The sequence below is a fragment of the Tamandua tetradactyla genome, chromosome X, assembly GCF_023851605.1.
Source record: "Tamandua tetradactyla isolate mTamTet1 chromosome X, mTamTet1.pri, whole genome shotgun sequence".
NCBI lineage: Eukaryota > Metazoa > Chordata > Mammalia > Pilosa > Myrmecophagidae > Tamandua > Tamandua tetradactyla.
This window is the reverse complement of record NC_135353.1, coordinates 68,149,742-68,173,750: the sequence shown is the minus strand read 5'-3', so window position 1 is coordinate 68,173,750 and position 24,009 is coordinate 68,149,742. Positions and strand designations below refer to the sequence as shown.

The window sequence follows — 24,009 nt, the reverse complement described above, 5'->3', positions numbered from 1 at the left end:
CAGTTTACCTTTCTGCTTCTTAGTTATTGTATCCTTTGACCATCTCTGCCCGTTGGGCATCATGGATAATGTTCAAAATTAACAATCCATGTCTCACAGTATCCTCACTTGGTTGTAAAATTATCATCACTCTCAATTTTAGACAATTTTCATTGCTCCAAAGAGAAAAATAACAGAGAAACACACCTTCACCAAAGAGAAAATCCCAAACTCCCCCTAACTCTTGTCCCTCCCCACCAATTATTTACCCCTAATATTTCTGTGGTATTGGTGATGTCTTGATAGATATAGGCCATAGCAGGCAATAGTAGTTCCCCCGATACATCTCTATTATTGACTCTTTGTACAAGATTTATACCTTTGTGCTAGTTCATGCAAGAATTTATTTTTATTTGTAGTGTGTATTGGTGAGATACATGGCTTTATACAACCCCTTTCAATCATATTCACCTTTAGTATGGCAATATTACTTATAAACCCAGTGATGAACTACCATACTTCTATCCATTTGTGCTGGTTTGAAATGATATATGTACCCTGGAAAAGCCATGTTTTAATCTTAATCCCATTTTGTAAAAGCAGCCATCCTTTATAATCCCTATTCAGTATTGCATGTTTGAAACTGTAATTAGATAATCTCTCTGGAGATGTGATTTAATTAAGAGTGGTTGTTAAACTGTATCAGTTGGAGGTGTGTCTCTACCCATTTGTGTGGGTCTTGATTAGTTTCTGAAATCCTATAAAAGAGGAAACATTTTGGAGAAAGGGAGATTCAGAGAGAACAGAGAATACTGCAGCACCATGAAGCAGAGAGTCCATCAGCCAGCGCTTTGGAGATGAAGGAGGAAGATGCCTCCTGGGGAGCTTCATGAAACAGCTCCAGAAGAGAAAGTTAGCAGATGACCCTGTGCTCGCCATGTGCCCTTCCAGCTGAGGGAGAAACCGTGACTGTGTTTGCCATGTGCCTTCTCGAATGAGAGAGAGACCCTGAACTTCATCGGCCTTCTTGAACCAAGGTATCTTTCCCTGGATACCTTTGATGGGACATTTCTATAGACTTGTTTCGATTGGGATATTTTCTTGGCCTTAGAACTGTAAACTAGCAACTCATTAAATTCCCCCTTTTAAAAGCCATTCTGTTTCTGGTATATTGCATTCCGGCGGCTAGCAAACTAGAACACCATTCTCATACATTTACGTTCAACATTATCAGCTAACAGTTCACCTATCTTTAGCTTCTAGGTATCATTAGGTCCCCTATTTCTACATTGTAAGACTGAGTTTACCATTACCAGGGCCATATTAGCGAAATCATACAGTATCAATACCTTTGTGTCTGGCTTATTTCACTTAGCATTATGTTCTCAAGGGGACCACATTTTGTCTTGCTGCTGCATAATATTCCATCATACATACACACACACACACGCACACACACACACACACGCACACATATACCCACACACAAAATGTTTTGTTTATCCACTCATCTGTTAATGGGCACTTGGATTGTTTCCATCTTTTGGAAATTGTGAATAATGCTTCTGTGAACATCAGTATGCAAATGTCTGTTCGTGTAACTGCTTTCAGCTCTTCTGGGTATATAGTAAGTAGTTGTCAACTCGATATTTAGTTTTCTGAGGAATCGCCAAACTGTCTTCTCCAGTGGGGTGTACCATTATACATCTCCACCAGCAGTGAATAAAGTGTTCCAATTTCACCACACCCTCTCCAACATTTGTAGTTTGTTGTTTATTTAATAGCAGCCATCCTTATAATGAGATGATATCTCATAGTAATTTTGATTTACATTTATCTTAAAGCTAAAGAAGGTGAACATCTTTTCATCTGCTTTTTAGCCATTTGTATTTGCTCTTTGGGAAAATGTCTATTCAGATCTTTTTCCCATTTTATAATTGGGTTGTTTGTTCTTTCATTGTTGAGTTGTAGGATTTCATTGTATATACTGAATATCAAACTCTTATCTGATATGTAGTTTCCAAATATTTTCTCCCATTGAATTGGCGGCCTCTTCACTTTTTTACTGAACTCCTTTGAAGCACAGATGTGTTCAATCTTTAGGAGTTCCCATTGATCTAGTTTTTCTTTTGTTGCTTGTGCTTTTGGTGTAAGATCTAAAAACCTACCTCCTGGGTGGGCCATGGTGGCTCAGCAGGCAGAGTTCTCGCCTGCCATGCCAGAGACCCAGGTTCGATTCCTGGTGCCTGCCCATGCAAGAAAAATAAGCTACCTCCAATTACTAGGACTTGAAAAATTTTCCCTATATTTTCTTCTAGGAGTTTTATAGTACTGGTTCTTATATTTAAGTTGTTTATGCATTTTGAGCTAATTTTTGTATAGGTGCAAGGTAAGCATACTCTTTTATTCTTTTGGCTATTGATATCCAGTTCTCCCATGCCAGTTATTGAAAAGACTATTCTGTCCCAGTTCAGTGAATTTGGGGCATTGTCAAAGATCAATTGACCATAGATTTGTTGGTCTATTTCTCAATTCAATTCCATTGATAAATATGTTTATCTTTGAACCAGTGCCATGTTGTTTTCACCACTGTGGCTTTAGAATAAGGTTTAAATTCAGTAAGCATTAGTCCTCCCACTTTATTCTTCTGTGTGTTAGAATATTTTTGGCTATCCAAGGTCTTTTTACCTTCCAAATAAATTTGATAACTATTTTTTTCAAGTCTTCAAGGTAGGTTGTTGGAATTTTGATTGGAATTACATTGAATCAGTAGATCCACTTGGGTAGAATTGACATCATAATGACATTTAACCTTCTTATCCATGAACACTTAATATATATCCACCTATTCAGATCTTCTTTGGTTTCTTTTAGCAATGTTTGTAGGTTTCTCTGTACAGGTCCTTTACATCCCTGGTTAAGTTTATTCCTAGATAGTTGATTCTTTTAGTTGCTATTTTGAATGGAATATTTCCCTTAATTTTCTCCTCAGTTCCTTGTTTGTGTACAGAAACATTACTGATTTGTGCTCATTAAGCTTGTATCCTGCCACATTGCTGGGTGTGTTTATTAGTTCAAGAAGCTTTGTCATAGATTTTTCAGGATTTTCCAAGTATACTATCATGTCTTCTGCAGATAATAAAAGTTTTACTTCTTCCTTTACAGTTTGGATGCCTTTTATTTCTTTTTTTTTTTTTTTTTAATTTTTTTTTAATTTTTTTATTAATCAAAAAAAAGAAAAGAAATTAACACAACATTTAGAAATCATTCCATTCTACACATGCACTCAGTAATTCTTAGTATCATCACATAGATGTATGATCATCATTTCTTAGTACATTTGTATCGATTTAGGAAAAGAACTAGCAAAACAGCAGAAAAAGATATAGAATGTTAATATAGAGAAGAGAATTAAAATAATAATACTAATAATATATATATATATAAAAAGGAAAAAGAAAAAAACAAAAACAAAAGATACAAACACACAAACCAACAAACAAAAAACCATATTTCAGGTGCAGCTTCATTCAGTGTTCCAACCTAGTTACATTACACTTAGGTATTATTGTGCTGTCCATTTTTGAGTTTTTGTATCTAGTCCTGTTGCACAGTCTGTATCCCTTCAGCTCCAATTACCCATTATCCTACCCTGTTTCTAACTCCTGCTGGTCTCTGTTACCAATGATATATTCCAAGCTGATTCTCGAATGTCAGTTCACATCAGTGAGACCATACAGTATTTGTCCTTTAGTTTTTGGCTAGACTCACTCAGCATAATGTTCTCTAGGTCCATCTATGTTATTACATGCTTCATAAGTTTAGTCTGTCTTAAAGCTGCATAATATTCCATCGTAGGTATACGCCACAGTTTGTTTAGCCACTCGTCTGTTGATGGGCATTTTGGCTGTTTCCATCTCTTTGAAGTTGTAGATAATGCTGCTATAAACACTGGTGTGCAAATGTCCGTCTGTGTCTTTGCCCTTAAGTCCTTTGAGTAGATACCTAGCAGTGGTATTGCTGGGTCGTAATCCATTCTGCCATTCTATGTCTTTTGATTGGGAAATTCAGTCCATTAACTTTTAGTGTTATTACTGTTTGGATAATATTTTCCTCTAACATTTTGCCTTTTGTATTATATATATCATATCTGATTTTCCTTCTTTCTACACTTTACTCCATACCTCTCTCTTCTGTCTTTTCGTATCTGACTCTAGTGCTCCCTTTAGTATTTCTTGCAGAACTGGTCTCTTGGTCACAAATTCTCTCAGTGACTTTTTGTCTATAAATGTTTTAATTTCTCCTTCATTTTTGAAGGACAATTTTGCTGGATATAGGAGTCTTGGTTGGCAGTTTTTCTCTTTTAGTGATTTAAATATATCATCCCACTGTCTTCTAGCTTCCATGGTTTCTGCTGAGAAATCTACACATAGTCTTATTGGGTTTCCCTTGTATGTGACAGATTGTTTTTCTCTTGCTGCTTTCAAGATCCTCTCTTTCTCTTTGACCTCTGACATTCTAACTAGTAAGTGTCTTGGAGAACACCTATTTGGGTCTATTCTCTTTGGGGTGCGCTGCACTTCTTGGATCTGTATATTTAGGTCTTTCATAAGAGTTGGGAAATTTTCAGTGATAATTTCTTCCATTAGTTTTTCTCCTCCTTTTCCCTTCTCTTCTCCTTCTGGGACACCCACAACACGTATATTTGTGCGCTTCATATTGTCATTCAGTTCCCTGATTCCCTGCTCAAGTTTTTCCATTCTTTTCCCTATAGTTTCTGTTTCTTTTTGGAATTCAGTTGTTCCATCCTCCAGTTCACTAATTGTAGCTTCTGTCTCTTTAGATCTACCATTGTAGGTATCCATTGTTTTTTCCATTTTTTCTTCTTTGTCCTTCACTCCCACAAGTTCTGTGATTTGTTTTTTCAGATTTTCTATTTCTTCTTTTTGTTCAGCCCATATCTTCTTCATGTCCTCCCTCAATTTATTGATTTGGTTTTTGAAGAGTTTTTCCATTTCTGTTCGTATATTCAGCATTAGTTGTCTCAGCTCCTGTATCTCATTTGAACTATTGGTTTGTTCCTTTGATTGGGCCATATCTTCAATTTTCCGAGCGTCATCCATTATTTTCTGCTGGTGTCTGGGCATTTGATCAGATCTCCCTGGGTGTGGGACCCAGCTGGTTGAAAGGTTTTTCTGTGAAATCTCTGGGCTCTGTTTTTCTTTTCCTGCCCAGTAGGTGGCGCTCATGGTGCTCATCTGTCTGCGGGGCAGTCGGCCCGGGAAACCGCGCGTGGAGGCGGGGGTCGCTGGCCGTGGCTTGGGGGAGTGCCGGTCCAAATTGCCCAGCTGGCCCGAGACGCCAAGCGTGACGGGAGGGCCCCGCTATCCAATGTTCCCAGTCAGACAGGGGAGCCACGTGCATGGAGGGGACCCCAGACGCCAGCCACCCCAGCCGGGAAAACGTGCACCCCTCGGGTATCTCACAGCAGTGGATTCTCCCTACCCGTTCAGCCGTTCCAGAATGGGGTACGCTGTCTTTTTTGGTCTCTGTCGTGACTCCGGGAGCTGTTTTGTATTGTTTCTGTTTCTTTAGTTGCTTTTCTGGAGGAGGAACTAAGACCCGCGCATCTTACTAAGCCGCCATCTTCTCCGGAACCTATTTCTTTTTCTTGTCTTATTCCTCTAGCTAGAACTTCTAGCACAATGTTGAATAATAGCCAGGCAGAGGGCATCCTTGTCTTGTTCCTAGTCTCAGGAAAAAGGTTTTCAGTCTCTCTGCATTAAGTATGATGCTGGCTGTTTGTTTTTCATATGTGCCCTTTATCTGAAATTTGGTTTCCAAATATTGTCTCCCATTGCATAGGCTGCCTTTTTACTTTCCTGACAAAGTCCTTTGATGCACAAAAATGTTTAATTTTGAGGATTCCCATTTATCTATTTCTTTTTTCTTGGCTCATGCTTTAAGTGTAAAGTCTAGGAAACCACCTCTTATCACAAGTTCTATAAGATACTTCCCTACATTTTCTTCTAAAAGCTTTGTGGTGTTAATTTTAATGTTTAAGTCTTTGATCCATTTTGAGTTAATTTTTGTATAGTGTATGAGATAGGAATCCTCTTTCATTCTTTTGCCTATGATATTTAGTTCTCTAGCATCATTTTATTGAAGAAGCTGCTCTGGTCCAAGTGGTTGGCTTGACTACCTTATCAAAGATCAATTGTCCATAGATGAGAGGGTCTATTTCCGAATACTCTATTCGATTCAGTTGGGCAGTATGTCTATCTTTATGCCAGTACCATGCTGTTTTGACCACTGTAGCTATGTAATATGCTTTAAAGTCAGGTAGTGTGAGACCTCCCACTTTGTTTTACTTTCTCAAGATATTTTTAGCTATTCGGAGCACCCTGCCATCCCAAATAAATTTCATTATTGGTTTTTGTATTTCTGCAAATTAAGTTTTTGAGATTTTAATTGGTATTGCATTGAATCTATAAATCAATTTGGGTAAAATTTGCATTGTAAGTATATATAATCCCCCAATCCAAGAATACAATGTGTTCCATTTATTTAGGTCTTCCATGATTTCTTTTTGCAATTTCTTATTGTTTTCTGTACATATTGTGGCCTTGGTTAAATTTATTCTTAAATATTTTATTCTTTTGGTTGCTATTGTAAATGGAATTTTTTTCTTGATTTCCTACTCAGATTGTTCATTAATACTGTAGAGAAACATGACTGATTTTTGGGTTTTGATCTTGTACCCTGCCACTTTCCTGTACTCATTTATTAGCTCTAGTAGCTTTCCTGTAGATTTTCAACTTGTAGTATCATATCATCTGCAAATAGTGAGAGTTTTACTTCTTCCTTTCCAATTTAGATGCCTTTTATTTCTTTTTCTTGTCCAATTTCTCTGGCTAGAACTTCCAGCACAATTTTGAATAACAATGATCACACTGAGCATCCTTGTCTTGTTCCTGAACTTAAAGGGGAAGCTTTTAGTCTTTCCCCATTGAGGATAATATTTGTTGTGGGTTTTTCATATATTCCCTTTATCATGCTGAGGAAGTTCCCTTCTATTCCAATCTGTTGAAGTATTTTCATCAAGAAAGGATGTTGAATTTTGTCAAATGCCTTTTCTGTGTTTTTTCCACTTTGACTTATTGTTATGGGGTATTACATTAATTGATTTTCTTGTGTTGAGCCAGCCTTGCATACTGGAATAAATTCCACATGGTCATGGTGCATAATTCTTTTAATGTGCTGCTGGATTCCATTTGCAAGTATTTTGTTGAAGTTTTGGCATCTATATTCTTTAAAGAGATTCGTTCTGTAATTTTCTTTAGGCGTTTTCTAATTTTTGGCTTCATTATTATAAAGAACAGTGTAATAAAAATCTTCACACACAGCTTCTTGCACACACATGTGGGTGTTTCTCTAGAACAAGTATTAAAAGTAGAACTGCTGGGACATATGGTATGTAATTTAAAAAATTTTACTAAAGCCTTCCAGTGTGGATCATGTAGTCTCATCAGCATGGAGGCAGTAAAACATTTATACAAGTCATTTCCTGGGACTTTATGACTGCTGTCTGGAGACTCCTAAACAGTGTGATTTTACTGCTACTGCAGTGCCCTAGGTTTTGGGGTTTAAAAAGCAACAGAGCAGTTAGGACAGTAACAGACAAGGTTGGACTGCTACCTAAGGAACGTTCTTGTGGAGTTTATTACCATGTGGGTCCAATCGCTCCACTCTGTGCTTCAGAAAGCCAACTGGCCAGCAGGAGTAGTTACCCTCGATAGGCAGCAAGTGAATGCGTTTAGAAGATTTAGGGACATGTTCCTTTGCCCTTTGGAAAAACAGCTGAAAGCCCATTCTTGGCATCAGCAAGATGGTAAGACATCTTGGAATACAAAGACTGGTCCAGAATAATGAACTCTAAGCAGTAGGTTAAAAATAAATGCAGTTTGATCAAAATAATCACAAAATTAACTTGGGGGACAATCTGGGAAACCTGAATATATACCAGGTTTTAGATGAAACTAAGAAATATTAATTTTGTTTGCTTATGTTAATGACATGGTGGATATGTAATAAAATGTCCGTACTTTTTATAGAGGCCTACTGAAGTATGTAGGAGCTAAGTGACATGATTGAGATTTCTTTTAAAATACTTTAGAAATGAAAGAAAAAAAGAATTGCTAAAGCAAGGGCTGAAAAATTTTGTTACTTGTTGACCTGGATGATAGATCTACATGGGATTTTTTTATACGATTCACTATATTTCTGTATGTTTGAAAAAGTTCATAATGCATTTTTATAAAGAAGGCATGATAAAGATCTACTTAGAAAAAAAAGGTATGTTTGGCATTCCCAGAGCAAGCCTCCAGAGGGTACAGTGGCTTCATCTCCTGCAACAGTTTTTACTATAAGGTCAAATATTCTATTCTCCAATGAGATTTAATTCAGATTTGTTAAAAAAGAATGAGGGATGGACTAGATGACCTTCTCTGTACCCTGGTATTGTTATTCCATGATTTTCCAAGTACAGATGTATCTGTACACAAACCTGCAGTAAGAAAATCTGAATTTTTGGAGAGATAACATTTAGAGGATTTAAAAAAACTAAAAATTCACCATTCATTTCAGAGCCCATTTAAACAGGTGCCCCATTTCTTCTTTATTGTTGGATATTTTTTACTTTTATAAAATATTGAAATATACTTACAGGAATATATATAACATATATGCCCTTTACAGAATGAAAATGGAACAAAGTAAAATGAGCACTTTAGTCCTCACCACCTCACCACCCAGCTTACTCTTACGAGAATAGAATTTTGCCGATAATGCTAAGGTCGACTGCATGCCCCCTTCCTTCTGCCCAGAAGTAACTGTTAGCCTGAACTTCCCTTGCTTTTCTTTAATTTTACCACATGTATATATTCCTAAATATTTCACTATATACCATTTTGAAATTCATATATTTTAAATCTCTGTATCTTGTTCTTTTGCTCAATATTATGTTTTTGAGATTCATTCTTGTTGCTGTGAGTGACTGTAACTCATTTCAACTACTATAAAGTATCCAAGTGTATACAAATTGAGTAGGATTTATCTATCCTGATAATGGACATTTGGGTTATTGCCAGGTTTTTTTATATTATATATATTGGTACTATAGACATTCTTAAATATGCTTTTCATTGGACATGTGTAAGAATTTCCCTAGGTATATAATGATATATACATATTCAACCTGAGTTCAATTAGAATTCTTCCACAGATGCTTTAAATTTGTTCCTGCCAGTAGCCTGGATGATACTACCAACCTTGGGCCATGGAAAGTTGAATTTTTTGCTGAAGGATTTTTTGACAAGTCAAATGAATCTTAACAAGAAACCCACTTGGAGAGTAGCTAGTTGTCATGGTTAGGGACAGGTGTCAACTTGGCCAAGTTGTGGTACCTGTTCATCTGATTGGGCAAGCGCTGGCCTGTCTGTTGCAATGAGGACATTTCATAGGATTAGGTCATGATCACGTCAGCTACATCCACAGCTGATTCCATTTGTAATCAGCAAAGGGGTGTGTCTTCTGCAATTAGTGATGCTAAATCCAATCATGGGAAGCCTTTTAAGGAGGACTCAGAGGAGACAGGTTCCATTCCTGCTTTGGTTGGTGAGCCTCTCCTGTGGAGTTCATCCAGGCCATCCAAGTTATCGGCTTCACAGCCTGCCCTGTGGATTTTGGACTCTGCGTTCCTACGGTCACGTGAGACAGTTTCATAAATTTTATATTTGCGAGTGTTCCCTGTTGATTCTGTTTCCCTAGAGAACCCTAACTAATACACCTTGGTACCAGGAGTGGTTCTTAAGAAACAGAATCTTAAAAATGGGTTTTTATGAATGGTGTTCTACTCTGACTGGACTCAGAGACACTAAGGACTCTGATTCCCATAATCAGAATGACACTCCCAATCCATGGACTGAGTTGGCAAAGGATATAGTCAAAATATCATCATTCGATTCTCCTAATGCTTCGCTTGTACGAAGCCAGACTCTGGGGGATAATGTTTTTGACATCTTTACAGAGTTTTGTAGAAATAAGAGTTATAGAGATGTTGGTTGGTTGTTGTGAGATACACTGTCTACATTAAAGGTTGAAAGGGATGGGCTTAAGGCTTCAAACGAGAAGCTTAAGCGACGTCTGAAAGATATAGAGGTTTCTATGAGTATCCTGAAGGAAAATCTTATTTCCTGTAGCCGTAAACTTGAGATCTCTGAAAATCAGACTCAGAATCTTATTGTTAGAGTAGCAACTTTACAACGTAAACTGAAATCTCAGTCTTGCATGGTGTCTGCCGTTAAAGTGAGGGCATTGATTGGAAAGGAGTGGGACCCTGAAAAATGGGATGGTGACATATGGATTGATAATGATGTTGGGGGTGAGGTTGAAACCCTAGACCATGCTGAGCCTTCTTTAGATAACCCTGTAATAGTCTGCCCTGAGGACATAGCCGCCCCACCTCCAGCCTGCCTTGAGGAATTGGCCACCCAACCTCCTCCTGAAGGGATTAGCCCTAGAGTTATTAATCCTGTTTCACCAGATGAAACTGCAAATGAAAGCCCTGAAGCAAATGGCTTGGAAGATATTTCTAATTCTTTTCATGACCCACCCCCACCACCCCTCATTTCTTCTAGACCTATAACTAGATTTAAGTCCCAACAGGCCCCTAAAGGTGAGGTACAAAGTATCACACATGAGGAGGTACGTTATACTCCAAAAGAACTGTGTGAGTTTTCCAATTTATATAGACAGAAATCAGGGGAATATGTGTGGCAATGAATTTTAAGAGTGTGGGATAATGGTGGGAGGAATATAAGGCTGGATCAGGCTGAATTTACTGATATGGGCCCACTAAGCAGAGATTCTGCATTCAATGTGATAGCTCGAGCAGTTAGAAAAGGTGTTAACAGCTTGTTTGGGTGGTTGGTTGAAACATGGATCAAAAGGTGGCCAACATTACCTGAGGTTGAAATGCCAGAACTGCCCTGGTATAATGTAGATGAGGGGATCCAGAGGCTTAGAGAGATTGGGATGTTAGAGTGGATTTATCATGCAAAGCCTGCTCCTACACCCCAGGAATGTCCAGAGGATGCACCTTTTAGCAGAACAGTGAGAAATAAGTTTGTGAGACTAGTACCATCATCCCTCAAGAGCTCTGTGGTGGCACTTCTCTGTAGGTCAGATATTACTGTAGGAACTGCTGTCACTGAGCTGGAATCCTTAAACACAATGGGGATGACAGGATCCCGAGTTGGCAGAAGCCAGGTGGCAGCACTTAATCACCAAAGACAGGGTAGACTCGGCTATTATAATAGACAACAAACTCAAAGGAGGCATCAAAATTATATGACACGCAGAGATTTGTGGCATTGGCTAGTAAATCATGGGGTGCCTAGAAATACAATAGAAGGGCAGTCTACTAAATTCTTGTTGGAGCTGTATAAACAAAAGAGTTCTAGGTCAAGGGAACAGAAGTCTAACCTGAATTACAAAAACACAGATTCATGGCCCCTTAATCAATTTCCAGACTTGAAACAGTTTACAGACCCTGAGCCCCTTGAATGAAGGGGAGGCCAGGTCCTTACGGGGGAGAAACCTGTTACACTGCCACAAATTTATACTGTTAACCTTCCTCTAATCTTCCCCTAGGAGATCAACGGCTTTTTACCAGGGTAACTGTGCATTGGGGAAAAGGAAATGATCAGATATTTCGGGGATTATTGGACACTGGTTCAGAAGTGACATTAATCCCAGGGGACCCAAAACATCACTCTGGAACACCAGTCAGAGTGAGGGCTTATGGAGGTCAGGTGATCAATGGAGTTTTAGCTCAGGTCCGTCTCACAGTGGGTCCAGTGGGCCCCCGGACCCATCCTGTAGTTATTTCCCCAGTTCCGGAATGTATAATTGGCATAGACATACTGAGCAACTGGCAGAATCCCCACGTTGGTTCTCTAACTCATGCAGTGAGGGCTATTATGGTGGGAAAGGCCAAGTGGAAGCCACTAGAACTGCCCCTACCAAGCAAAATAGTAAATCAAAAGCAATACCATATTCCTGGAGGGATTGCAGAGATTACTGCCACTCTTAAGGACTTGAAAGATGCAGGGGTGGTGATTCCTACCACATCCCCGTTCAACTCTCCTATTTGGCCTGTGCAGAAAACAAATGGGTCTTGGAGAATGACAGTGGATTATCGTAAACTCAACCAGGTGGTAACTCCAATTGCAGCTGCTGTTCCAGATGTAGTATCATTGCTTGAGCAAATCAATACATCCCCTGGTACCTGGTATGCAGCTATTGATCTTGCAAATGCCGTTTTCTCAATAGCTATTAGTAAGGACCACCAGAAACAGTTTGCTTTCAGCTGGCAAGGTCAGCAATATACTTTCACTGTCCTACCTCAAGGGTATATCAACTCTCCAGCCCTATGTCATAATCTTGTTCGCAGAGACCTTGATCGTTTCTCCCTCCCACAAGACATCACACTGGTCCATTATATTGATGATATCATGTTGATTGGACCTAGTGAGCAAGAAGTAGCAACTACTCTAGATTTACTGGTAAGGCATTTGCGTGTCAGAGGATGGGAGATAAATCCAACAAAAATACAGGGGCCTTCTACCTCAGTAAAATTTCTAGGTGTCCAGTGGTGTGGGGCATGTCGAGATATCCCTTCTAAGGTGAAGGATAAATTGCTGCATCTGGCCCCTCCCAGAACCAAAAAAGAGGCACAACGCCTAGTTGGTCTTTTTGGATTTTGACAACAACATATTCCTCATTTGGGTGTGCTACTCTGGCCCATTTATCGAGTGACCAGAAAAGCTGCTAATTTTGAGTGGGGACCTGAACAAGAGGAGGCTCTGCGACAGGTCCAGGCTGCTGTGCAAGCTGCTCTGCCACTTGGGCCGTATGATCCAGCAGATCCAATGGTGCTGGAAGTGTCATTGGCAAATAGAGATGCTGTCTGGAGCCTTTGGCAGGCCCCTGTAGGATAATCACAACGCAGACCCTTAGGATTTTAGAGCAAAGCCTTACCATCTGCTGCAGATAACTACTCTCCTGTTGAGAAACAGCTTTTGGCCTGCTACTGGGCCTTAGTAGAGACTGAACGCTTAACCATGGGCCACCAAGTTACCATGAGACCTGAGTTGCCTATCATGAGTTGGGTGTTGCCTGACCTACCAAGCCATAAAGTTGGGCGTGCACAGCAGCACTCTATTGTAAAATGGAAATGGTATATATGAGATAGAGCCAGAGCAGGTCCTGAAGGGACAAGTAAGTTACATGAAGAAGTGGCACAAATGCCCATGGTTTCCACTCCTGCTGCTACATTACCTTCTCTTTCCCAGACCAGAGCTATGGCCTGTTGGGGAGTTCCTTACAGTGAATTGACTGAGGAAGAGAAAATTCGGGCCTGGTTTACAGATGGTTCAGCACGATATGCAGGTACCACCCGAAGGTGGACAGCTGCAGCATTACAACCCCTTTCTGGGGTGTCCTTGAAGGACAGTGGTGAGGGGAAATCCTCCCAGTGGGCAGAACTTCGAGCAGTGCACCTGGTTGTTCATTTTGCATGGAAGGAAAACTGGCCAGAGGTGCATTTGTATACTGACTCATGGGCTGTTGCTAATGGTTTGGCTGGATGGTCAGGGACTTGGAAAGACCATAATTGGAAAATTGGTGACAAAGAGGTCTGGGGAAGGAGTATGTGGATAGACCTTTCTGAGTGGGCTAAAAACATGAAGATATTTGTGTTCCATGTGAATGCACACCAGAGGGTGACTTCAGCAGAGGAAGATTTTAATAATCAAGTGGATAAGATGACCCGTTCTGTGGATATCAGTCAGCCTCTTTCCCCAGCAACTCCTGTTATTGCCCAATGGGCTCATGAGCAAAGTGGTCATGGTGGGAGGGATGGAGGTTATGTGTGGGCTCAGCAACATGGACTTCCACTCACCAAGGTTGACCTGGCTACAGCCACTGCTGAGTGCCCAATCTGCCAGCAGCAGAGACCCACACTCAGCCCCCGATATGGCACCGTTCCCCGAGGTGACCAGCCAGCTACATGGTGGCAGGTTGATTACATTGGACCACTCCCTTCATGGAAGGGGCAGCGATTTGTTCTAACTGGAATAGACACATACTCTGGATATGGGTTTGCTTTCCCTGCACGCAATGCTTCTGCCAAAACTACTATTCGTGGGCTTACAGAATGCCTTATCCATCGTCATGGTATTCCACATAGCATTGCTTCGGATCAAGGAACACACTTCACAGCAAATGAAGTGCGGGAATGGGCACATGCTCATGGAATTCTCTGGTCTTACCATGTTCCCCATCATCCAGAAGCTGCTGGATTGATAGAACGGTGGAATGGCCTTTTGAAAACTCAATTACGGTGCCAACTAGGTGGCAAAAACTTGAAAGGCTGGGGTAATGTTCTCCAGGAAGCTGTGTATGCTCTGAATCAGCGTCCACTGTATGGTGCTGTTTCTCCCATAGCCAGGATCCATGGGTCCAGGAACCAAGGGGTGGAAATGGGTGTGGTACCACTCACTATTACTCCTAGTGATCCACTAGGAAAATTTTTGCTTCCTGTCCCTGCTACCCTGAGTTCTGCTGGTCTACAGGTTTTAGTTCCAAAACAGGGTGTGCTTTCTCCAGGAGAAACAACAGTGATACCACTGAACTGGAAGTTAAGATTGCCACCTGGCCACTTTGGGCTACTTATGCCTCTGGATCAACACACCAAGAAGGGGATTACATTATTGTCTGGGGTAATTGACCCTGACTATCAGAAGGAAGTAGGACTGCAGCTACATAATGGAAGTAAAGAAGAGTTTTCTTGGAATATAGGAGATCCCCTGGGGCGTCTATTAGTACTACCATGCCCTGTGATTAAAATCAATGGAAAACTGCAACAACACAATCCAGGCAGGACCACTAATGGCTCTGAGACTTCAGGAATGAAGGTTTGGGTCACCCCACCAGGCAAAGAACCACGGCCAGCTGAAGTGCTTGCTGAGGGGAAAGGGAACATGGAATGGGTAGTGGAAGAAGGTAGTGATAAATATGAACTTCGACCACTTGATCAGTTACAGAAACGAGGACTGTAATGCTGTTTTGTTTTTGTTATACTATTTAAGTTGTAAGATATCAAGTTTAAGGATGAATGTTGCCCAAGGATTTGCAAGCTATTCTGGAGAGATTTAATGTGTTTCCAGTTATATGCAGGACAGTTGAGTATTGTCAGGTAAAAGAAAAAATGTGTGCTTATTTGTTTTCATTTGGAAATTAAGTATGGTCTAAGGTGATATATATACATATATATATGTGCCAAGTTGACAAGGGGTGGACTGTCATGGTTAGGGACAGGTGTCAACTTGGCCAAGTTGTGGTACCTGTTCATATGATTGGGCAAGCGCTGGCCTGTCTGTTGCAATGAGGACATTTCATAGGATTAGGTCATGATCACGTCAGCTACATCCACAGCTGATTCCATTTGTAATCAGCCAAAGGGGAGTGTCTCCTGCAATTAGTGATGCTAAATTCAATCATGGGAAGCCTTTTAAGGAGGACTCAGAGGAGACAGGTTCCATTCCTGCTTTGGCTGGTGAGCCTCTCCTGTGGAGTTCATCTAGGCCATCCAAGTCATCGGCTTCACAGCCTGCCCTGTGGATTTTGGACTCTGCATTCCTACGGTCATGTGAGACAGTTTCATAAATTTTATATTTGCGAGTGTTCCCTGTTGATTCTGTTTCTCTAGAGAACCCTAACTAATACACTAGTGGTTAAAAATTTTTCTTCTATTTTGTGTATGTCCAGAGCCCTCAGATGGTTGTTTTTTGTGTGGGTTTTGTCCATAGTTTATCATTATTATCTGTGGAAGGGTTGGTTGTTTATGAGCTTACTACTCTATACTGGCCATAGCATATTGTTGAGGGAAAGGATTAGGATACAAGAATAACATAAACAAAATGATTCTATAGCTTGGTAAAATCTGAAAGGTTATACACAAATTTTTAACGGTAAGGAAGTTATATTATGAATGACTTTTATTTATTTTTATTTTTTATTTTTGGAAGCTAGAGAGGTAAGTAGGAACCAAATCTTGAAGGTCAAGATAAGAAGTTTAGATGTGAATTCTTTTCTTTTACGTTTTTCTTTCTTTCTTTTTTTGTTTAGGAAAAGGAGGAGGGACATAAAAAAGAACTAGAGACAGAGAGAGAGAAAGAAAAAGAGAGGAAAAGAGAAAAGAAGGAGAGAAGAAGGAGGTATGAATGACTTTTAAATTTTGCTTGCTATTCTTTTGTATTGTTTGGATGTTCACAAAGGGTATGTATTACTTCCATAATCAAAAAAAAAAAGATATTCCCACTTTGAAAAAGTAGAAAATCTTATCCCCAGAATAAGTTTTACTCTCACTCATTAAAATCTCAGTGTAAGTATAAGTATGTCATCCTCCCAGGAATATACATTTCCTAAGGCATCTAACTCATTGCGAAGTGAAAGGTCTTACCCAGGGAGAAAGGATCTTTTGTCATTTTAGATAAGGGTTGGGACCTATCATCAGTGAGTCCTTCACTGGCTTTCCAAAATAACACTTTGGGCCTGGCCTGAAATGAGGTATTTTATGGGTAAAGACTTTTGAACTAACTGATCTCTCTCTACGGGAGCTTTTACTGCATTACTTGCTTCTGTTAAAACAGTAACCTGAAAGATGTTAGTATCTTCCAGTGCTCTCATGGAAATAATGTCCCTCAGACCCGAATATAAGATACCCTGTCAGAAGTATAAAGTGGGTATACGTCTTCTGGGGGACTTCTTGGCCTTGTTTTTGACACCCTAGATGACAGCTGCTTCTAGAACCCAGTGCTCTGGTTTTCCCCAAATTGTATTGCTGTATTCTGGCTTGTCTTCCTGGCAGCACACTATGTCTCTCAACTTTCCATTCCTTCAAGGCCTCCTTTTCCCAAGATGTCAGCAAGCTAATCTGACATAGCACTCCATGCAAATGTGTTTATGAGTATCACTGGATGCTCATATGTTGCTAGGTGATTTTTCTCATTGTAACATATCCTTAGCAAACATTGCCTTAGCTCAAATAAGTGGGATAATCCCCAAGTAGTTGGGAATTGAGGCATAATGGCTGGCTAGTAGGGGAGAATGTTCTAGGTAAATATGCAGGGAGGCAATACAATCCAAAAATAGTGGTGAAGATTTGGCGTATTGGGTGAGGGCCTCCGAGTTTAGAATGATCTGAGGCTGGCACTCAAACTTCCCAGGAATCCAGGGTGACTTTTAATAATTCCTGATTTGTCCTTAATGACCAGGACTTGTTTTTTATGTAAATCCCACAGTTTCAGCCTTTTGCTCTCCACAGGCAGGAGGACAGACCCAGAACTGATGATCCCTGCAGGCTAAAAAGTATCTTTCTCTTAGTCATTCGTAGAGGAAAATAGCAGCTGGGCTAGATCCTACACTGGGTCATTTGCCTGTATAGAGTATTTTGAAACAAATCTTGAAAGTAGTGCCTGATTCGACAATGTTTGCCTTGATTTGAGGCCATTGGCTTACTATTACTGGAACCAATAGTTCAGCAAATATCTCAAGTGCCCCCTTGCTTCACCTTTACCAAGAGAACAGAAGACCTTCTGTTGTCTTCCATTCACCACCAAACCCCCTTGAGCCTCATAGCTCCTGTATCCCCATTGAATCACTTCATTGTGTCCTTAGCACATCTCTATCACTACTTCCTTCTATTCTCAACATTTCTGTGTTCAAATGTATTTTTTCCTCTTTCTATATCCTAATGTAGGAAAAGATACGTCCCACTTCTATCCCCAAGGACAAAATGACTTCCAAGTGCTCTTTAGAACCTCCTCCTGATCTCATTCCCTCTGTTTCCTGTTTCCTCAGTCTTTCTGCTTCTATAAATTCTTTACCTTCAGCTTAAAATAAGACACAGGGATTACCTATTGTAGATGAAATAAATGCCTTCCCTAAAAACTCTTTTCCTTGGTCTGGCTATCCCCCTAAAGCCACTATTCCCTCCTTCCCTTCCTCCACCCCCTCCCTTCCATCCTCTTTTTTTGCTGACAAATTTCTTAAAAGAATGGCCTATATTTCTTGCCTCTGTCACATTCCCACTCACTCTCCTCAATCCACTGCAGGGTGGCTTTCACTTTCACCACTTCACTGGAACTGCTTTTTAAAAAGACACCAATGCCCTCCTGCTTGTTCAATCAAGTGACCTCTTTTTAAGCCTTTAGTTTAATTAAGGAATGCTTCCTAGGTGCGTTGATGCTCTCAGTCACAGGCTAAACACAAAGAAAGTCCAGCCTATGTTTCTGAGGCATTAATGAGAACTTATGATGATAAAGCTTGTTCCTGGAATGGCACCAGGGCATGGGGATGGTGGAGGTAGGAAGAAAGCTATGGGCTTTGTTTCCTTGCTATAATTAAAAATAAAGTAGGCATTCATTCTTTCATTGATTTATTTGACAAATACTTTTGTGTATCTACTGTGCAGCATATAGTAGCCCCCAACTCTCTGGGATATGAAACTCCTTTCTGTTCCTGTAGGACCAAGAGATGGGCCAGACCCTTAGATTGTCTTGGTATCTGAGTTGCCAGTGTCTGACCCTCTGTAGACTCAGAAATCAGTTATCGCACCTGCCTGCTGCTCATTAAAAGCAATGTTCACTTACCTGAGGATGAATTTTAAAAGCCTCACACGAAGATACAAAATTATACACATTGCACCATTTTAAAAATACCAGTAGGATGAGGTGGGAGGAATGATATGAGTGTAATTTATTTGAAAACTTGGTTCTGGCAGAGGGAATTTAAGTTAATGTTAATATCAGAGCCTCTTTAAAAGAGGTCAAGGGGGTATCATAGCTTTAAAAAATTTTGTTTCATAATCCTGTCCATTTAGAAGGAGGAGGAAAGTTTGTCTGAAGGAGGCAAGAGGAAGCCATGGCCTCCGGTCCTTGCTTTGAACATCTGAGCTTATTAGCAAAGGAAATCGATATTCAGAAAGATTTCACTGCAAGGCACAAGAATTTGGACTCTTCATTCAATGTGATTATTTCCTACCCTCTAGCTGTCCATAAGAGAGGCTCTTAAACATACTGTTCAGGCCTGATCAAAACATCAGCCAGGCCTTATGATGTTTGAACGTGTTAGGCAAGAGTGGAGTCATTATTCATGGGTTACTGAGAGATTCTAAGTACATACATCTGTATTTTAAGATTTTTCTTTTACTGATCAAAACATAACAGGGCCTAATGCCTGGAATAAAGGATAAAGCACATTTGGGGATGTGTGGTACATGTAGAAATGACCCAGATCCTGGCACCAGAAAATAAAATGCAAATTGGGAATCTTGATATTAGTAGCTATATTTGAAAAGTATTAAATAGCTTAATTCTCTTAATGATCCTGAATGTTTTAAGGATGATTAAAGTTAACTAAAATAAAAGAGCCTGCTTTTTAAAATACATGTGATGATAATTTCTAATAGAGATATTATGGGGATATGAAATTATAAATTTCTGTTTCCTAGGTAAAAATTAATTGTAGGAAGAATCTACCAGAAGACAAACGTTTAATACTTCTATTTTAGAAGGTACCAGTTCCTTAGAAATTTCCTTAGTAACCAAGAAAAAGTTCCTATATTATTATACCAATAAGGAAACCTCAACTTGGGGTTTCAATATATGCATTTGTATGACTCCTTTAAAAAGAAGAATAAAAGTCCCTTCAGGATTGGCATATTGTAACTCCAACTACATACAAGGGATTATGAGAAATCTATTGTATAGCCGTGTTTGGAGAAAAAAGTGGTTTGAAATGAAGACGTTCACAATGAAGAAAGGACAAAACTTTTTATAGAACCTAAGCCCCCGAAAGTACCAGAATGAATTCTTTGCAGCAAAAATTGTCAAAATTACTCAATGGAGCAAAGTAATTATTTAATACTTAACTTGTGCAACTAAGAAAAAAAAAGAGACTCACAGGTAACACTGGATGTGTACTTATGTGGTCGTCGTTGAATTGTTTTAATTATCCTCATGACATTGAAGAAAATGGGTTCATAACGAACACTAGCTAAGAAGTACTGAGGACTTAGTGTGTATCAGATACTCTTCTACATATTGCCTCATTCAAACCCCACAACAATCACATGAGAATCAGTAGTCCAAGTCTGTGGCTAGTGCTGGGATAAAAATTACTGAGCTTGTCATGTTCCAGCACAGGAAGGGTATCCTTAATCTTTATTTACTGCTAAAATACGTAAATAAATAGTTGCTCATGGCTTCTTGGGTAGGGAGTAGGAAGAGAAGGAGGCATCTTTGCCTTTCAAGTCAGGGGTGTACAGCAGAACTGGGGCCTCTGAGGACTTGGGAGTGGGGTTGTAGTGGTGAGTGCTTGACAGATGTGTCTCTGTCTCTGTGCTGTGCTAATTAATCCCTCTTGACTGGAAGGCCAGCCTGATTGCAAGTCCCAGTTTAGGCTGGCAGCTCAAGCCCTTAGTTTGAATGGATTTTAGCATGCCCTGTCTCCTTACTTAGACTCCAAGGTTGATGAGATAGGAGCAGGAGAAAGGGGAAGGGTAATGTAATTCGAGGAGTGGGGAGAACCGGAAGGAAGGGGATTGTGATGTAGTTCAGCAAGCAGCATTTTCTTGGAATTTCTTCCCTTTCCCCACACCACCGGCCAGAGCCTCCATAATCACATTCTGATCCTCTCCTTTCTTCCTCTGTCACGGGGGATCTTTCAGAACCAGTTCATAAGGAGGGGCAGAATTGTGCTGCAAATGGAACAATTAGTCTTTGTTGACACCCCTTCTCATTTGGGGCATTTAGAGAAAAGAGAAAAAGTGGTGAGCCCTGAGGTTTAAATCTTTTAATGCAATCACGTTGCTTAAAAAACAAAAAGCCAGGAAGCCATTATTTTTAGGTTTTTTACGTTTATCTCACTATGATAAAGTGAACCATCTAACTCAAACTGAGGCCAGAGAACAAGCCCTTGCAGCTGTCAAAGAAGCTTGGGAAAAAAGAGAAAAAATAGTTTTCACACACTGTTTCTTCTGTCTGGAATACTCTTCCATTCTTCCATTACCTCTTGAGATTGCAACTCAATTGTCAGTTCTTCAGGGAAGTATTCTCAGTAGCACACCCCCCACCCCCACCCCCACCACTGCTTTCAAAGTTATTTTTTTCACTCTTACTGGTGTGATTTTTTTGTTGTTGTTAATGGCTGTCTCCCACATTAGATTGGAAGTTGCATAAGAACAGGGACCTTTTCTCTTACTCCGGATCCCTATTGTTGGCATAATTCCTGGCATATATTAGTGCTTAACAATGATTTGATGAATAAATGAGTGACTTATCAAAGAAGATCCAGCATTTGGAAGTAGAATACTTTTCTTCATTACTTCTGTCAAGAGTGGCAGTACAGCATATGAGTGAAGCACTAGAGTCAGACTACTTGGGTTCAATTCCCAGCTTTGCCATTCACTAACTGCTTAACTTTGGGAAAATCATTTAACATTTCTGCATCTCACTTTCCTCATATATAAAATGGGGATAATAGTAGTATTGTTTTCATAGTGCTGTTGTGAAGGCTAAATAATTTAATACATGTAAAGCACATGCTTGATCTATTTATAACATTCAATAAATGTGCGCTATAGTTTTATTAAAATCCTTGCTTCAGATCACATTGAGCAATTTCATACCACATCTCTTTATACAAGTTATGCCTTCTGACACCAGTGGCAGAAATATTATATTTTTTCATATTCCAAGGGTCCACTACTTACATCTACATTATCTGTTTCACTCCATTACTTGATTTGATGTCACTGAGGCGAGCAGTGAATGGGGTCCTTTGGTTTTCATAGCTCCTGCCCTGTTAATGTCACCAGTGTTTCTGGAGGGAGCATAAACATGGGGGCAAAACATAAATCCAGCAGCTTCCTAGGCTGCCTAGGTTGCAAAGGGGTAAAATGTAATGTGCCTTGCGCATTGCACTTTGAAGTGACAGGAGAATAAGTGGTCCATCAGCTACTAAGTAGTCGGCAGATCACCCACGAGGTGCTTTGGCTTCCACAAGATTGCCTCAGAGCTAGCTAGGTGTGTGTGTTTCGGTATGTTGGCCATAATATTAGTCAATGAGGAGGAATTAAATGAAGCAGGGGATTCCTAATTATTTGGTACAGAGATTACATGTGTGCTTACTAGCTTTGAAACAAGCGATGATTAGGAGAACATTGTGCCTTCTAATCCTGCTGCCCATGAGCAACTGTAGTGGGTATCCCATCCACAAATACTGCAAATCCTCATCTTCCTGTTCCTTTGTGCACTGTTAATAGAAAAGACTCTTTTTGATTTTCTTATGCTCATCTTGAAACTAAAAATTTTAGGGTAATTTTTGCTTCCTATGGTTATAACAGCTTTGACTTTTGCTTGAGCAGAACATCATGGTTCTAAGCTCAGGCCCTAGAATGAGACAGCAGAGGTTTGAGTTCTAGTACCATCACTTATTAACTCTGTGACCTTGGCCAAGTCACCTAATCTCTGGGAAAGTTTCCTCATTGGCAAAATTGTCCCAATCCTACGGGTGTTGTGAATATTAAGTGAGTTATTACACGTAAAACATGTAATTTGTCAGTAAATCATTATTATTGGTAATAGTATTTGTTTCTTCTTTTAGATATTTCTTTGGATAATTTTTAACTACATGGCCATTTGTATGCTAAAAGCTTTGCATACATTATCTTATTTAGACCTCTCAATCATGCCTATGAGATAGATATTCTTATTTCCATTATACATGTGAGAAAGCTGAGATTCTGAGAGGTTAAGTCATTTGTGTAGGATCATGCAGCTAGTAAGCAATAGAGCCTGCTCTTTTTGCCACTCCAAAGAGAAGAGGGGAAGAGGCTCTAGAGAAGAGGTAGGACTTTCAAGGCTTCTGATTAGGTGTTTGCTCTACCCTCAGGACAGACTGAGGAAGTTCAAAGACCTTAGGCATTCAGCTACAACCAACTGAGCAAAGCATGCAACAGGACACTGCATTTATACTAATCGCCACCATCATCATTTGTCCCTACAGTATTTAGCTACCCTTTCCTCCCTGACCCTAGGGAGTATAAAGGAAGTCCAGATCACTGACTTCAGTGATTAAAAGCTAGGGCTTCTGGATATAAATCTGATCACTTTTTGAGTGATCTTGAATGCTTATTTACCTCTCTAGGACAATGGTATTCAAACTGTGGTCTGGCTCTCCCATGAGGTCCATGACATCAGAACTATGCTTATAATAATACCAAGGCATTCTTCTCTAATTTCACTTCCATTCTCTCATGAGGCTCCAGAGGCTCCATGATGAGAGATGATGTCATAGCTCTGATGACAAATGCAATAGGTGCTTTGTTTCCTTGGGTTTTAAAGACTTCAGTTCTAATTTCTAATATGCTAAATATTGATATATATATAACCCACATAACCTGAAGCTCTTTGGAGTTTATCATAAACCAAAACTCTTTGTGGTTCTCAATGATATTTACAAGTGTAAGTGATCTTGATACAAAAAAGTTTGAGGAGCACTACTCTAGGCTTTAGTTTCTTCTACAGGTTAGGGATGATAATATTATCAACCTCATAAGATTATGAGAAGCATTGAATTAAACAATGCATGTAAAACTCCTTTCCCAGAGCCTGGCATGTAGTAGGTACTCAGTAAGTAGTTATAATTTTTATTGATCTTTTACCTTTTCATAGATTTGCTGAGAGTTTACATAGACTCTCTTTGTTAACTGTAAGTGGACATACATGAGTTAATTTACTGGGAAAATGAATTATCAGTCATTCATGTGGACATCATATTGCTGGGTACAGTGGCAATATCCGGAGGAGCTTTCTACCTGTTCAGAGAGACAGGATTTATATG

General features: G+C 39.8%; 1 long non-coding RNA gene across 2 annotated transcripts in view; it reads left to right on the top strand.

Annotated features, from left to right (window-relative positions):
- LOC143670532 (uncharacterized) overlaps positions 1-24,009 on the top strand; it is a 582,670-nt gene that overhangs the window by 265,349 nt on the left and 293,312 nt on the right. For both annotated transcript variants that reach the window (XR_013169391.1, XR_013169393.1), the window contains exon 2: positions 16,231-16,319. This is a non-coding gene — a long non-coding RNA (uncharacterized LOC143670532). The remainder of the gene's footprint in view (positions 1-16,230; positions 16,320-24,009) is intronic.